This window comes from Salvelinus sp. IW2-2015, linkage group LG25 (genome assembly GCF_002910315.2).
Source record: "Salvelinus sp. IW2-2015 linkage group LG25, ASM291031v2, whole genome shotgun sequence".
NCBI classification, from domain to species: Eukaryota; Metazoa; Chordata; class Actinopteri; order Salmoniformes; family Salmonidae; genus Salvelinus; species Salvelinus sp. IW2-2015.
In genome coordinates this window covers 17,674,212-17,690,851 of record NC_036865.1, presented here as the reverse complement: position 1 = coordinate 17,690,851, position 16,640 = coordinate 17,674,212, and the positions used below count along the sequence as shown (strand labels likewise).

Below are 16,640 nucleotides of genomic sequence, written 5' to 3'. Positions count from 1 at the left end.
TGTGATTTATACCTGAAAAATTCAAATTTTTCTAAAAAACATATCCTATACCATAAATATGTTATCAGACTGTCATCTTATGAAGTTTGTTTCTTGGTTAGTGGCTATATATATCTTTATTTAGTCGAATTAGTGATAGCTACTGATGGAGTAAAAAACTGGTGGAGTAAAAAAAGTGGTGTCTTTTGCTAACGTGGTTAGCTAATAGATTTACATATTGTGTCTTCCCGTAAAACATTTTAAAAATCAGAAATGATGGCTGGATTCACAAGATCTGTATCTTTCATCTGGTGTCTTGGACTTGTGATTTAATGATATTTAGATGCTTGTATTTACTTGTGACGCTATGCTAGGCTATGCTAGTCAGCTTTTTACTGTGGGGGGTGCTCCCGGATCCGGGATGAGTACCAAGTAAAAGTTAAGAACTTTAAACAGGTTAACATTCACAAGGCCCTGCGACCAGACGGATTACCAGGACACATACTCAGAGCATGCACTGACCAGCTGGCGGGTGGCTTTACTGACATTTTCAACCTCTCCCTGACCTTTTCTGTAATACCTACATGTTTCAAGCAGAGCACACATAGTCCCTGTGCCAAGAACGCCAAGATAACCTGTCTAAATGAATATTGCTCCACAGCAATTCACATCTATAGCCATGAAATGCTTTGAAAGGCTGGTCATGGATCACATCAACCCCATCATCCCAGACACCCGGACCCACTCCAATTCGCATACCGCCACAACAGATCCACAGATGACACAACCTCTATTGCACTCCACACTGCTCTCTCCGACCTGGACAAGAGAACACCTATGTAGAAAGTTGTTCATTGACTACAGCTCAGCATTCAACACCATAGTGCCTCCCAAGCTCATCACTAAGCTAAGGACCCTGGGACTAAACACCTCCTTCTGCAATTGGATCCTGGACGTCCTGAAGAGCCGGCCCCAGTTGGTGAGTAGGTTATGCAGTCACCTGTATTTCAAAGCCTCCATATCCATCCATCCATCCATCCATCACCACACACACACACACACACACACACACACACACACACACACACACACACCACACACACACACACACACACACACACACCACACACACACACACACACACACACACACACACACACACACACACACACGGCAATCAGCCCCCTCTTCACCCCTCTCTGTGCTGTGGGAGAATGTGACAGGCAGCAGCCCAGTAGGATTCCTAGGTAGGCTTTCAAAGACACAAAGTACTATCATAGGGGATGTCTCCTTCCTTTAAAGTACTCGCTTTCATCCATGTTATGGAATGGGAGTGTAAAGTATTTTTTTTTTAACTGAATATATTCAGACGTCAACATTTCCTCAATCAAAGTTTGTACCGACAGATGTAGCCAATTGAATAGCATATCATTATAGAAAATGCATCCTCCAATTGCAACGTCTGCATATGCCCACACATATTGTCTGAAGAAAAGGTTGTATTTTAATACCCTCAAACACCAAGCATACAGGAGGCTACCTAATTTCAAAATAGGCCATCATCACGGTCAATGGTGAATGATAATTCTTCAAGTTTTACCGATGAAACATCCAAACTGCATCTCCATAGCAATGACTTGATTGATCTCAATCAGTTTCATGGGAATATTAATTTAGAGTGAATTAGAGCAGATGGTATTAACAAACTATAGCCTTTCTTGTATTGTTTCAATCAAAGCGTACAGTGCATTTGTAAAGTATTCAGACCCCTTTACTTTTTCCATATTTTGTTACAGCCTTATAAAATGGATGAAATAATTTCCCCCCCTCATCAATCTACACACAATACCCCATAATGACAAGGCAAAAATAGGTTTAGAAATTTTTGCAAATGTTTTTTTTTAGTATTCAGTATTCAGACCCTTTGCTATGAGACTCGAAATTGAGCGCAGGTGCATACTGTTTCCATTGATCATCATTGAGATGTTTCAGCCACTCCTCAGTAAAAGGCAGATGACAGCCCACTTGGAGTTTGCCAAAAGGCACCTAAAGACTCTCAGACCATGAGAAACAAGATTCTCTTGTCTGATTAAATCAAAATTGAACTCTTTGGCCTGAATGCCAAGCATCATGCTGTGGGAATGTTTCTCAGCGGAGGGACTGGGAGACAAGTCAGGATCGAGGGAAAGACGAACTGAGCAAAGTATAGAGACATCCTTGATGAAAACCTGCTCCAGAGCACTCTGGACCTCAGAATGGGACGTTGTCCAAAAGGACAATATTTACCCCCAAAAATAAAGTAAAAAAATAAAAGACCAACAATAAAATAACAATAACTATGCTACATACAGGGGATACCAGTACCGAGTCAATGTGTGGGAGTACAGGTTAGTTGAGATAATTGAGGTAATATGTACATGTAGGTAGGGGTACGCACAGATAATAAATGGCAAGTAGCAGCAATGTAAAAAAGGGGTTGGGGGGGGTTTAATGCAAATAGTCCGGGTAGCCATTTGATTAGCTGTTCAGCAGTATTATGGCTTGGGGGTAGAAGCTGTTAAGAAGCCTTTTTGGACCTAGACTTGGCGCTCCGGTACCACTTGCCGTGCGGTAGCAGAGAGGACAGTCTTTGACTAGGGTAGCTTTGGTCATTTTTAGGGCCTTCCTCTGACACCGCCTGGTATAGAGGTCCTGGAAGGCAGGAAGCTTGGCCCCAGTGATGTACTGGGCCACACGCACTGCCCTCTGGTGCGCCTTGCGGTCCGATATGGAACAATTGCCATTACAGATGGTGATGCAACCATTCAGGATGCTCTCGATGGTGCAGCTGTATAACTTTTTGAGGATATGAGGACCCATGCCAAATCTTTTCAGTCTCCTGTGGGAGAATAGGCGTTGTCGTGCCCTCTTCATGACTATCTTGGTGTGTTTGGACCATGATAGTTTGTTGGTGATTTGGACACCAAGGAACTTGGAAGCACTCAACCTTCTCTGTGCTGGGCCCTCCTTTTCCTGTAGTCCACAATCATGTCCTTTGTTTTGATCACGTTGAGGGAAAGGTTTTTGTCCTGGCACCACACTGCCATGTCTCTGATCTCCTTCCTATAGGCTGCCTCCTCGTTGTTGGTGATCTGGCCTACCACCTGCTTTGATCGAACGTTACAAAATGAGCACCATTGTGAGAAATGATAATCTTCTATTTGTAATAATAAAAATAAGTGATGAGTATGACTATTCGGCGTAGGAAACAGATCTTGATGATATGTCATTTTAATTCAAGCGATAGGAGTGCCCTTCGTGGTGCTGAAAGGACAGCCCCAGAATAGCACAATGATGTTAATTCTTTAGAGTCTAAGACGGGGGGGGGGGTGCTAAGCTTACCTATGGAATTGATTTAAGATGGCCATACTATTGATCATTTAGCTATTTGATTTAGAATTTTGGGTGTAAGAAAAAAATAAATAAACAAAGATATTGATTTGGGCCTTTACTACTAAAGCCTATAGAAATGCATTGGATAACACATTCAGAAATGGCAAAAACGACAGTCAATAGCTAAATCATAAGAAACAAGGTTTTGAAGTATCTGTCCTAAATCTAAGAGATATATATATTAACAGAGTTTTTTTTATATGTTTTTTTTTACACATATTTAACCCCTTTCGTTGGGTTGCCACAAAACTACCTCTAACGTCCATTTGTTGAACCAACTTGTAATGCTGAAGGATAGCTGAAGGATAGCTCTGCCATTCAGCCAGTTCACGAACAAACCACAACAATGTGCAGTAACCTATAGCCTAATAGCCATGGTATAGCTATTTGTAGGCTATAGTCTAATGTAAATACAAATACATATACATACACATACAGAAACATACAGAAAAAACAAGCACCCTTGAAAAACTTGAAAAAGCCATCCATGCACATGAGCAAAATCATGAAGGATAACACACAATACAATCTGGGACTTATTTCCATTGTGGTCCTCTTGAAACAAGATGGCTAGACAAGATCGAACACGGTTGAACACAGTATGACAGCACCAGATCCTACTACTTCTGATCTGGCAGACTCACTAAACACAAATGCTTTGTTTGTAAATTATGAGTGTTGGAGTGTGACCCTGGCTACATGTAAAAAAAAAAGTATAATAATTGTGCCATCTGGTTTGCTTAATATAATATAATGTTAAATTGTTCGTACTTTTACTGTTGATACTTATATCGTACATTTTAGCAACTACATTTACTTTTGATACTAAAGTATTTTTAAAACCAAATACTTTTACTGAAGTAGTCATTTTCTATTAAGGTATCTTTACTTTTACTCAAGTATGACAATTGGATACTTTTTCCACTACTGGGGGTCATTCATATTGGCACAGAAGACATCAAACAGTTTACCTTATTTTTAAAGCTGCCCAGAGAGGATGTCGTTTTTAAGGGCAGAGGCAACTCATTCTACTCGGAGGCTCCAGTATACAAGAAAGTACATTTCCCAGCATTACTCCTGAACCTCTATAAGCATACATTAGCAACACCTGATATGGTGCTGTGATTGTGTGTGTCCCTAACATGGTGAAAGTAGTCAGTTAAATATCTGGGCGCAGAACCATAAATACTCCTGTAAACCATACCTAGTCTAATCTGGGACACCCTAGCATCAACAGGCAGCCAGTTGAGTTCCTGAAAGCAGCTCCTGCCTATGTGAGTACGTGGACTCACCTTCAATACTACCCTGATCAGCTTATTCTGGGATATCTGGAGCTTGCCCTTCATAAGCTTAGATAAGTCCCCAAACCAGGAAGTACTAGCGTAGTCAAAATGGCATTGAATAAGGGCAGTGGCTAGTATTTTCATGGAGTTCTTATCAAGCAGCTTGGACTTTCTAGCCAAAAACTCAGTCCTGGCATTAACCTTCCCTCGCACTTTAGTAGCCATGCTCACACCTCCCAAGCTTCCATCAAGGATGCATCCCAGGTAGCTAACAAAGGTTTTAGTAGTCAGCACCTCACCCCTTAACTCCATTATGATTTCAGAGATCCTACTGTACTCAATTCAGGTCTGGATCCAAAAAGAATTGCCTCAGTTTTACCTAAGTGCAGAGATGGTGCATTATCTCCAAGCCATTTGCTAATGTTAGTAAGCTCTGTGCTAAATATGCTCTCCAACATAGTTTTACTTTCGTGCGACACAGGAAGGGTCGAGTCATCCGCATAAAGGAAAAGACGGCAAGAACAAGCATCTTTCATATCGTTAATATACAGTAAAAACAGTAGAGGCCCAAGCACGCTCCCCTGCGGAATGTCACAACTCATTGGTTTTGCCTGAGACAGTGAACCATTATCCTCTACTACTTGCTCCCTTCCTGATAAATAGGACTTTACCCAGCCTAGAGGGATACTGCTTAACCCCAGTGCCTCCAGTTTGGAGATTAGGAGACAGTGGTTAACTGTATTAAAGGCCTTCTGTAGGTCAAGCAGTACCATTCCACAGAGATTTCCCTCATCAATCTCTTTCCTGATGAAGTCAGTCAAGTAAAGTAGACATGAATCAGTGGAGTATGTTTTTCTAAAACCCGACTAAAAATCATACATTAGACTTTGTTTGTTGACATGTACATGAGCAAGTGTATTAATACAACTCTCTCCAGGATCTTTGATGTTATACTGAGGATAGATACAGGCTTATAATTCCCAGGTTCAGACCTTATCCCCTTCTTATACAGAGGTATAACTTTAGTGTGTTTAATGTCCCTGGGAAAGGTGCCTTGTTCAAAAGAGAGGTTAACGATATGCGTAATACAAGGGGCAATTTGCTCAGCAGAATCTATAAGAAACCTTGTGTAACAGTATAACTTTAGTCCGTCCCCTCGCCCCGGGCGCGAACCAGGGACCCTCTGCACACATCAACAACAGTCACCAACGAAGCATCGTTACCCATCGCTCCACAAAAGCCACGGCCCTTGCAGAGCAAGGGGAACCACTACTTCAAGGTCTCAGAGCAAGTGACGTCACCGATTGAAAGGCTATTAGTGCGCACCACCGCTAACTAGCTAGCCATTTCACATCCGTTACACTTGCAGGAATGTTATCCAGGCCTGTGGCTTTAGAACATTTAAGCTCTGCTAGCATACTTGCTATTTTGGCTGTTGCTACCTTTGCAAAAGAAAAAGAGTTTGGCTGAACCCCTAACTCGGCATAATACTTCTTGACTTGGTCATTCCCATACAAACCACAACTGGCAGGCAGCTTGCTAGCCAGCTTACTGGAAACAGAAGTAATAAAAGAGTTGAATTCATTGGCAACCTCTGCTTTTTCATATACCATCTCCCCCCTGATGTTCAGCCTAATACTGTTTAGTTTGTTTTTGGTAGTACTACTACAGCCTAGTTAAATTATTTCGGGTCTTTTCTTTTCAATGATTTTATCAGCAAAGTAACCCCTTTTAGCTTCATCCATCCTGCTCTATGCTTCATTTCTGTGACGTTTATATAGGACAAAATCCAGCTGCTCTTGAGAGTTCTTAAATTTGGCCTTATCCCTTGCTTGGATAGATTCTAGAATCTCATGATTAAACCAAGGGCTAGATCTCTGCTTTATCCTGACCCGTCTAATGGGAGCCATCACATTCACCTCACCAAGGAATCCACATTTAAAGACTTCACAGGCACTGTCTACCCCTACACTATCCAGCACAGGTGACCAGTCAATTTTAGCCACTTAAACATTTCAACACAGTATTTTTTGAGTCCTCTGATTCTAACAGTTGTGACACTTAAATGTATCTTTAAAAACTCTCCTTGTGCAAAATGTAATAAAATGATCACTGATTCCATATACTATTACTCCACTCTGCTATATTTTGGATTGATCAGACAACAATATTAAGTCAATCATACTTTACACTGTTTCACATACCCTGGTGGGATCTTTTATCAATTGGGTCAGAGAAAGTGATCTACAGAAGTGCAAAAATACATTGTGGGTTGTGCTATCCTTTTTGCAAACATCATTATTGAAACCCCCTAACAAAATTATTTCCTTCACCAGGGAATCATTACAATTTTACAACAATTTCAAGACCTTCATTGAATGCAATCTGATTGCGCGGCCTGTAACACACCCAACAAAATCGGCTTGGTTTTGGAAAGGCAAATATCCAACCAGACAATCTCCAGCTTAATATCATTGCACTGTTTGCAAGGATAACTTTATTGTGAGTAGGCATTTCATTGTATTGTGAAGCTTACACACTCTATTATAAATAAACGTTGATTTGATTAGTTTTGCGGACATGAGGCGGTCATGGTCACGCAACCAGGTAACCCTGCCTGCGAAATTCAAAACCAGTGTCTGCCCTCAGCCCAATTGGGAATTTCCTATTGGTCTAAGACATTGGTTGCTCCTGTGGGAGACCTAGGTTCATATCCCATGGTTACAATATACAGTACTGTACAAAAGAAAACAGAGAGGTGAACTATCAATTCATATAATTTATTTGCATAGATTAAACATTCTATCAAATCAATTGAACAAGCAGTGAACATAAATAATTGCAGGAAATTTGTTTTAAAACAGCCATAAAATCAAGCTTTTGGTGTGGTGTATTGATGTATCTCAATAAACTATAACCTACATGCATTATTACCTCCAACTTGGACCAATTCACATTTCCAATTGGCCACCCTGACATACCAAGCTAGAACGGGCCCTGCATCTCAACCTATAGCCAATGAAGGCTAAATATCACAAGCAGGGCTACAGCAACTTCCAGAGAGTCAGGCTCCTTGGGCTATGCGGTGGCCACTCTGGTTGGGGTGTCCTTGGCAGAACGGTGTAACCAAGTGGTCACATATCATTCTGGGTTCCATTGCGCAAGACGGGTCCGTGGAGGTTTATGAACGTCAAGGCAGACACACAGTGAATTTAGATTTTTTTGTAATGTTCTGATTGGCCAAGGTGATCAAGACTCCGACGAGCCTCCGCATTGCACACGTGTAGTCTATAGTTCTTCATCATTCTCGCCACCATCAGAGAGAAGACAGGGAAAAAACCACCATTTACCTCTAGGCTACGATACATATTTATTTGGTTTGTGATTCTATAATTTTTCATGGAATTTTTGTGGTAATTAAATATAATTTATTTAGAATTTATCCGAATACATTTTCCAGAAATAGTTTAACCAGTACATTGTATTCTTAAATTGAAAAAAAGTGAGGGAGTGCCACTCCTCCGCACTCTGGCAGCACTACACCCCTGGTATTTACAGCCTTCACAAAGATCTGCTTTGGGCAGGATTAACTACAGAAAAGGAGAAGGAAATAAAATACTACAGAGAGTGTGTTCTCTTTATAAATCATGCCATTATTTCAGATAAAATATGACATTAAAAAGTATTCTCTTCCCTCTCTCTCCTCATACTCCGTCTCCTTTACCCATTCTACATTTCTCCTTCCTCTCACATTGACTGACTATAGACAACTCTTGCCTGACTTTGTTGTGCAGTCCATCTCTCTCTTAATACTCTGTCGTTCCAGAGACTTGGCAAAGCAGTTGAAGAGGAGAGTAAGAAAGTGAACTAATCCTATCTACATGTTTACCACTTCCAGAGGAATGTCTTGTTCAGAACACTCTGTGAGGGGCTACCGGGATTGGGAAAGAGATGGCACAAAAACACAACCATTGCAAAAGAGTGCGATAAGAGAGGAATCCCCTTCTGTTAGGGGAGATTTGTGATTTATATTGTGCAAAACAATAAGTAAAAACTAGGCTTTGTGGTAAAAAGAACTGGAACGCATTGGAATAACAGCACACTGTTCATCACCCTCCATTGAGAATAAGTGCATCCAGGTAGAGAACATACTCTGGGCCAGGCCTAAGGCTAAGTACAATTAGATGTTGGCAGGGACATAGCCTTAGGCCTGGCCCAGAGTAAGTCCGGTTACATGTTGGCAGGGAAACCAAAATGTGTTCTTAGAAGAACACAGAGATCTGGAAGTCTGATTAATTTACCTCATTGGGTCAGATTAGTTTTTTTTAAATTTTTGTTACAGAGAAAGAGAGTGATTCACTACTGAAATATATCAACATCAGGCTATTTTCTCTCATTTCTGAAAATGTAATGAACATGTAACCACAAAAATCTTTCCCTCAATATTTTAACTTTGACATTCATTGGAGGGTTGTGTCTGTAAGTTAATGAACTCGCAACCCCATTGACACGGGTTGAATATCTATGCAACTAAAGACTCTTACCGGCAGCAACTATTACATTAGCACAAGGGCTCCCAAACTGGCGTAATCACCCCGATTCTATGAACCAAGCGCAATTTTTTATTTCAGAGTTTCTCTCGCAACCCCATTTTCAAATCAGGTGACCCCACATGGGGTCGCGAACGCTAGTTTGGGAAAATGGGGACTTCAAAGGAGTCTATAAGACCTATATTGTATGTCCATGTCCTATCACTTGAGAGATAAGGATAATTAGCCTAGTGTTGTAAGAGTCATTCCCAAAATACACTGTTTTCACTGGTGAGGTCTTGACAAGTTCAGGACAGCAGGTCATTGCAGTCCAGTGCTGGGCCATCTGGCACCAAGCTGTGGTTTTGAGCTAAGATCTGTATGTTTCTATTGAAGTGTGGGACCATTGCACGGTGCTTTAATGTCATTAAAACTTCATAACAACCAAGGTTATGTTGAAAGGTTCCTCCTACTGTTTAACAGGTGCATTTTCAGTGAGGGGGAAAGAGGACAGGGGGCAATGGACCAATGGGGACAGGAGGTATACAGAAGATGTGGAACTATGACTGAATGGGGGAAAAGCATAACATGGCAACAGACAAACCACTGTAAAATAGATTACAAGTATCTAGAGCCATAAATGTAGATATACGTCTCTGTATCTATCTATTCAAAGGAATGTATTTGATGGGTGGGAATATCATGGAATCCTGTGGTTAGATGTACCTTGAATGGCCTGGAACAGCAGATAGCAAATGCACTAAATCTTTGTTATGGCCCACAGAAGATAAATGATGTCAGCACAGCCTATTAAATGTGAGTAGCCCTTGGGGAATAGACTCTCTCTGCCTGATCACTAACTGGGCATCGATCAACTCAATCAATAGCTGCCATGGAGGAAGGGGTGGGACTTGCGTTAGCATTACCCATAAAACAACAGATAACGATCTTCATGACTCAAAAACAAGTCAAGGCGTCAGGCTAATATGCCTACTCCTCCACTGAGCCCATCAATCCGAGGATGTAGCTACAGTATATGGATAGAAAAGAGCAGAAGCTCTCCAAGGAGGTCTACTGTACTAGAGCACTCTAAGAAGCTGCCACTGTTTAGAGGCAAAGCGTCACACTGAAGATATAAAGTAACAGTGATGTTGAAGCTTCCATCGGGAAGTCTATCGATCATTTCACCTGTCATCTCCTTCTCCCTGGACTAGGGTCAGCAGTGTGGTTGGCTGCTCTTGCTGTGAAACTGCTTAGACACACAGACTGTCATCACCACTGTTGTGGTTCTGAGCATGGATCCTGGGTTGTGCATGCACGCACGCACACACAAAAGCTATTCCTAAAATGACTAAGTATTTTTTCCCCCAATTTGGGCTTGGCGGCAGGGTAGGGTAAGCTTCCCCATAGCAATCTCTTTTCATGCTTTCAACATGACCAAAGTGTACAACATAGTGCCAAGAGAAACACAGCCTTGGTGTCTCAAAAGCTCCCAACTTTTGCTCAGCCTATGGGTGACCACGAAACCTCTAGTCCAGTGAGTCAACCTCCAGGGTAGGGCACAAACATGGAAAAACAGGAACTGGGGAGACTGAGTTAAGAAGAGGTCCTCCAACCTCAACCACCCACTTCTCCCTAACCCCGACCCACCGCTTGCTCAAAGGCACTTTAAGCGTAAGTCAACATGAGTCCACAGAGACAGGTTTATCCAAAGGTCATCTGTCTACCTACCATGGCCTCACGTCAGAGCACTGAGCAATAGCCTACCACAGCTCTCAGACAGGAGGGGGAGAGGAAGTGGAGAAAACGTCAGAAGGAAACAGTGGGCACTCTGACATCTGGCAGATTACAGATTATACCACTGATTCAGACATCAAACACCTCTGGATACCGGTGGATGATTCATGCAATATGGTATTGCCATCCTACCTGACAGGTGTGTGTGTGTGTGTGTGTGTGTGTGTGTGTGTGTGTGTGTGTGTGTGTGTGTGTAGTGTGTGTGTGTGTGTGTGTGTGTGTGTTCAGATATAAAGTAATGAAACAATTAAATTGTGAGAGAGAAGAAACTACATTTCTGATGTGCCGAGAAATTAATTTGTTAATTCCACCTCATGGAATAGCCTTTTGTGGTTTAGTCTCTGGTGGACTAGAAGAGGATTCGACCCCCAGGAATGACACTGAGACATATTCTACAGCTGTTCACTGAGGAAAAATAAGACTGCCTCAGAAGAGCTTTCTGACACAGCTCCTATCTGAGCAAGCACCTCTATAATATATTTCGTTTTGATTTACATTTGGTTGAGTTGTCAACTACTACGTGGTCCCGTGTGGCTCAGTTGGTAGAGCATGGCGCTTGCAACGCCAGGGTTGTGGGTTCATTCCCCACGGGGGGACCAGGATGAATATGTATGAACTTTCCAAATTGTAAGTCGCTCTGGATAAGAGCGTCAGCTAAATGACTTAAATGTAAATGTTAAATGTAGTGTGAATTCAATGTGAAATCAACAAAACATTTCACCATGTCATTGGATTTAGGTTCAAAGTTGAGTGGAAAAAAAGACAAAATTCCCTTACATTGATTACTTTTTGCAAATCCAACCAGTTTTCCACCGCGATCAAATTTAGTTTTTGGTTTGAAATGAAGTGCGAACAATGTTGATTACACCAGTTTATGCTCAGTGGCAGGTGGAAATGCAATTTGGCATTCAATTTGGCCCCAATAGTGTGTTAGATATAATGTGTTAGTGGATGTAATCTTCAATTAATGGGTACACATTTAGTTCACCCTAAGGGCACAGTTTGTCTTTATATGTCTTCTAATTCAATCTATTGTAGGAGTACATAGCCACAAAGCATTAAACTAACTGGCTGCTCCTTGTGTGTTGAAACTCTAGTTTGATTCCAAGATGAGAACATTAAAATGTTGACAACTCACAAAGATGGTCACTGTCGCTAAAATATTGGCATGGGCATTGAAATTTACTCAGGATAGGCTAATTTACAAAACTTAATTTTCTGCAAAATGTTGAAGTTGGTTATCAGAAACAAGTACATTGCCGGTTCCATTATTTATTTTGTTCATAAAAGTCATCACAAGTTGGAGTGAAGGCTATATATAGTACAATCCCTGAATAGGGTAAATATTTCTAGGTGGAATAGCAGTACTCTACGAGAGAATGCTCTCATTATTAAGCCACAGTAGGACCACCAACTTTGTTTGGTTTGCATATCGGGCAAAAGAAAACGGTCAAATGTTGCCTACACATGCTGGTAATAACGAGTGGCCAAATTATATTGCTGTTACTCACGTTCAAGATCCGATGAATCAATCAACGCGACTTCTTTGCGCGCTCTTCATGAACATTCCATATCCATTCTAGTAATAAAAAATTAACTCAGTTTTGTCTCAATAAGGTAAGGTATACGAGTTTACACAAGCACATTATTATGAATTCACAACTGCGTTCTTTTGAATGGCACTCTATCAAACACTGGTCGTATAGCGCGGACGTTTAGTGACTATCAAGCACTGAGCTAAATGGGATACTTCGGATGTCCACACTCTGACGTCACTACATTGAAATTCAAATTCAAAAGGGTTAAATTAAGGTAACAGTTGAGGTTAGGGTTTAGGGCATGGACATCCCAAGGATCACATAAAGCAATAACCTATGTAGCATCTCGTCTCTCCAGATTATTTTTACCGAGCTGCAAGACAAGGGAAGAGAGGAATTGGGTACTGGACAGCCGCAATAATCACAGCAATACAACGAACATTCCTGCTGTAGGCGACACCAGTGTCTGCATTTCTAGCCCCTTCTACTATCCTTAATTGAAAAGCTGCAGACTGATTAAATCTAGTTATGATGCAAAACTAGGGTCATAAATTAAGGTTGGCAGAAATATTTAGGAACATTTTCAAAAAGACTGACAATACCATCAAAAACACGGAGTCCAAAATACAAAAGGATTCGGCCTAAACAGGCATTCCTGTCAATATACAGTATTTTAGCCTACTTGGCATAGGTGTAGGTAGGGTCTACCAGGCTCTGACCAGCCTCGCCATAAGCAATTCCAACACAGGTAAAAGTTACTAAATATCTTCGAGACGTAAGTATTCATGCTGCATTCATAACCAAGTGGGAAGGTGGTAATTACCCTTCTTTTAAAAATCAAAGAGCAAATTGTAACCAAATAAGCTTTTTTTTAGAGCAATGCCATAAAATAACCACTGTATGGCCTCTGAAGAACCATAGATGGGATGGTTCTTTAAAAAATAATACCAAAATCAAAACCAGAAATGTTTCAGCCCTCCAAGACAGGAATTGAATAGCCCTTATGTAGGGTTTTAAGCCTTATTTCCATATTTCCCAGAGTGCCTTTCGACTGAATTCTAGAGTTACCAGTATAACCCATGACTGTGTTTGCTAGTGACAGAGATGTGCTTGTTGGGTTCATTAATTTTAAGTCCTGTAACCTTCATCAAGTGAGACCTTAGGTGAATATCTTGTGATAATAATGGTACTATTTAAAACAATACAATTTCTTAAGATATTCAGATAAGTGCTTAGTTTAACCCTAGTACAGTGACCTGAAACTCATGTTTTACAGACCACATCAGGCCTGTAAATCACATTATGCCTTTTGGAAATCAACTAGAGTGGGGAAATTCAACATTTGACATTTTTATTCAACTGCAACTTGTTTCAGAATGACGGCCAGGGTTGGGAAGAAGTTGGGAAGAAGTTAAACGTCTGAACTGGAACAGGTACAATACGGGTAAACGGGTACAATAAGTCCAAGTAACAGATTGGAATAGTTTAGAAAATATTATGTTATTTATATTTGAGATTATTTAATCAATCAATGTACATGCAAAAACATACTGTAGATATTGAAAGAAACTATTTAAAAAATCTACCTGCAACTGTAACAGTATAACTTTAGACCGTCCCCTCGCCCCGACCCGGGTGCGAACCAGGGACCCTCTGCACACATCAACAACAGTCACCCACGAAGCGTCGTTACCCATCGCTCCACAAAAGCCACGGCCCTTGCAGAGCAAGGGGAAACCCTACTTCAAGTCTCAGAGCAAGTGACGTAACCGATTGAAACGCTATTAGCGCGTACCCGCTAACTAGCTAGCCATTTCACATCCGTTACACTATAAAGCATGCTGGGAAATATGATAATAATGGGCATGGTTTTGGTTCAACTGTGGTTATGAACACCAACACTGTGGTTCTTTTAAACCACTGAGTGTTAGTTTAATGTTAGTTTAGTGTTAATTTAACTCTTGAATCAACACTACAAATGTTACACTGAAATATCAACACTAGTTAACACTGACCAATTTGCTGTGTGCTAGTAAAGGGATACATCTGCAGGCTTCCAGCATTTCAATAACCTTTTATAATTCTGAAGAACCACAGATGCCACGTCCAGAACCCCAAACTTAACTCAAAGGTGCTTTATCGGACAAGAGTTCTCCAAGGAACCTTAAGATCTGAGGAATTTGACCAAGGTGGCTTAGCAGTTCAGACGTCTTTTTCTGTTCCGTATTGTTCGTGTCCTGTATATATATATATTTACACCTTTCTTCGCATATCTTTTATCTATTTTATTATCCAAGAACTCAACTACAAAAGCTTTCCTGCAAAAGCTTTCCTGCAACCCGCTTCACCAATTACAAAAAGTATTATTTACCTCAATCTGAAAATCCATCGTGGAAGCTAGCCAGGGGCTAATTCAGAAGCTAGCCTGAAAGCTAACCAGAAGCTACTCCGATAGCTAGCCAGAAGCTAATCTGTAGCTGCCCCGAAATTAGCCGGTTTGCTGGCTAGCGTTGGTGTTTCAGCTGCCACGTTTAGTGGTCATCAGCTATTCCTTTAGCTCGATAATCTACCGGCACTTTTGTGCAACGCGACTCGGACCGGAGCATTCCGGACTCTTTTTCTCTCAGTTTCCCCGGATTCCAGCCGCAGGCTCTGGACACTTGCACCTTGATTTCGCAGCTAGCTAGCTGCAAACCGTGTGACTATTGGCTTACGTCGACCCCGGAGCAAACTCTAATCATTCTGGAGCTAGCCAGCTGAGGAGTTCCATCACCATCCGGACCCGTTTCTTTTTGTGCTGCTGCAGATACGGAACCCCACCGGGCCTTCACGACTGACTGCCGCGACTAACTGCCGACGTTATCTGCGCCAAGGGATTTATCCAACTGGCACCTCCGTCCCGACGTTACCTGAACGCGTCATCTGAGGCCCGCTAATCGTTAGCTGTCTTATCGGCTGCTATTTGAACAAAGTATATTGGACAACTATATTATTATTATTTATTTATTTTATTTTTTTCTTGGTCACTATATCTATTTTGCCAAATTTGGATTGATCCCCTCTACCACACGGACACCCACTACACGGAACCCCACTAACCTACCGACGGAAACGCACGAGGTATCTACAAACAGTGCCATCTATGCTGCTACCGATAGCCATATACCCGGCCAGCTGTCTGGATCGCCACGACCCCAACCAACCTCTACTCACTGGACCCTTATTGATCACTCGATTAGCATGCCTCTCCTTAATGTAAATATGCCTTGTCCATTGCTGTTCTGTGTTAGTGTTTATTGGCTTATTCACTGTAGAGATTCTAGCCCTGCTCTCTATACCATATCCAACCTCTCAGTTCCACCACCCACATATGCGATGACATCACCTGGTTTCAATGATGTTTCTAGAACATTATCTCTCTCATCATCACTCAATACCCTAGGTTTACCTCCACTGATTCACATCCTACCATACCTTTGTCTGGACATTATTCCTTTAAACTATTTTATCGCCCCCAGAAACCTCCTTTTACTCTCTGCTCTAGTAGCTCTAGGCGACCAATTCTCATAGCTTAGCCGTACCCTTATCCTACTCCTCCTCTGTTCCTCTGGTGATGTAGAGGTGAATCCAGGCCCTGCAGTACCTGGCTCACTCCTTCCCCAGGCGCTCTCTTTTGATGACTTCTGTAACCGTAATAGCCTTGGCTTCATGCATGTTAACATTAGAAGCCTCCTCCCTAAGTTTGTTTTGTTCACTGCTTTAGCACACTCTGCCAACCCGGATGTTTTAGCCGTGTCTGAATCCTGGCTTAGAAAGACCACCAAAAATTCAGACATTTTCATCCCCAATTACAGATTTTCAGACAAGATAGAACGGCCAAAGGGGCGGTGTTGCAATCTACTGCAAAGACTGCCTGCAGAGTTCTGTTATACATTCCAGGTCTGTTCCCAAACAATTTGAACTTCTACCTTAAAAATCCACCTCTCTAAAAACAGTCTCTCACCGTTGCCGCCTGCTATAGACCACCCTCTGCCCCCAGCTGTGCTCTGGACACTATATGTGAACTGATTGCCCCCATCTAT

At 41.6% G+C, this 16,640-nt stretch overlaps 1 protein-coding gene across 7 annotated transcripts in view; it reads right to left on the bottom strand.

Annotated features, from left to right (window-relative positions):
- LOC111952052 (carbohydrate sulfotransferase 15) overlaps positions 1-12,770 on the bottom strand; it is a 39,390-nt gene extending 26,620 nt beyond the window's left edge. For 5 of the 7 annotated variants that reach the window (XM_023970492.2, XM_023970494.2, XM_023970496.2 and 2 more), the window contains exon 1: positions 12,532-12,768. The gene's annotated coding sequence lies outside the window, so the exon portion shown is untranslated. Of the gene's footprint in view, positions 1-12,531 lie in introns of all 7 variants that reach the window. The other 2 variants (XM_023970497.2, XM_023970498.2) reach the window with 2 other exon arrangements.
- Between the last annotated feature and the right edge of the window lie 3,870 nt (positions 12,771-16,640).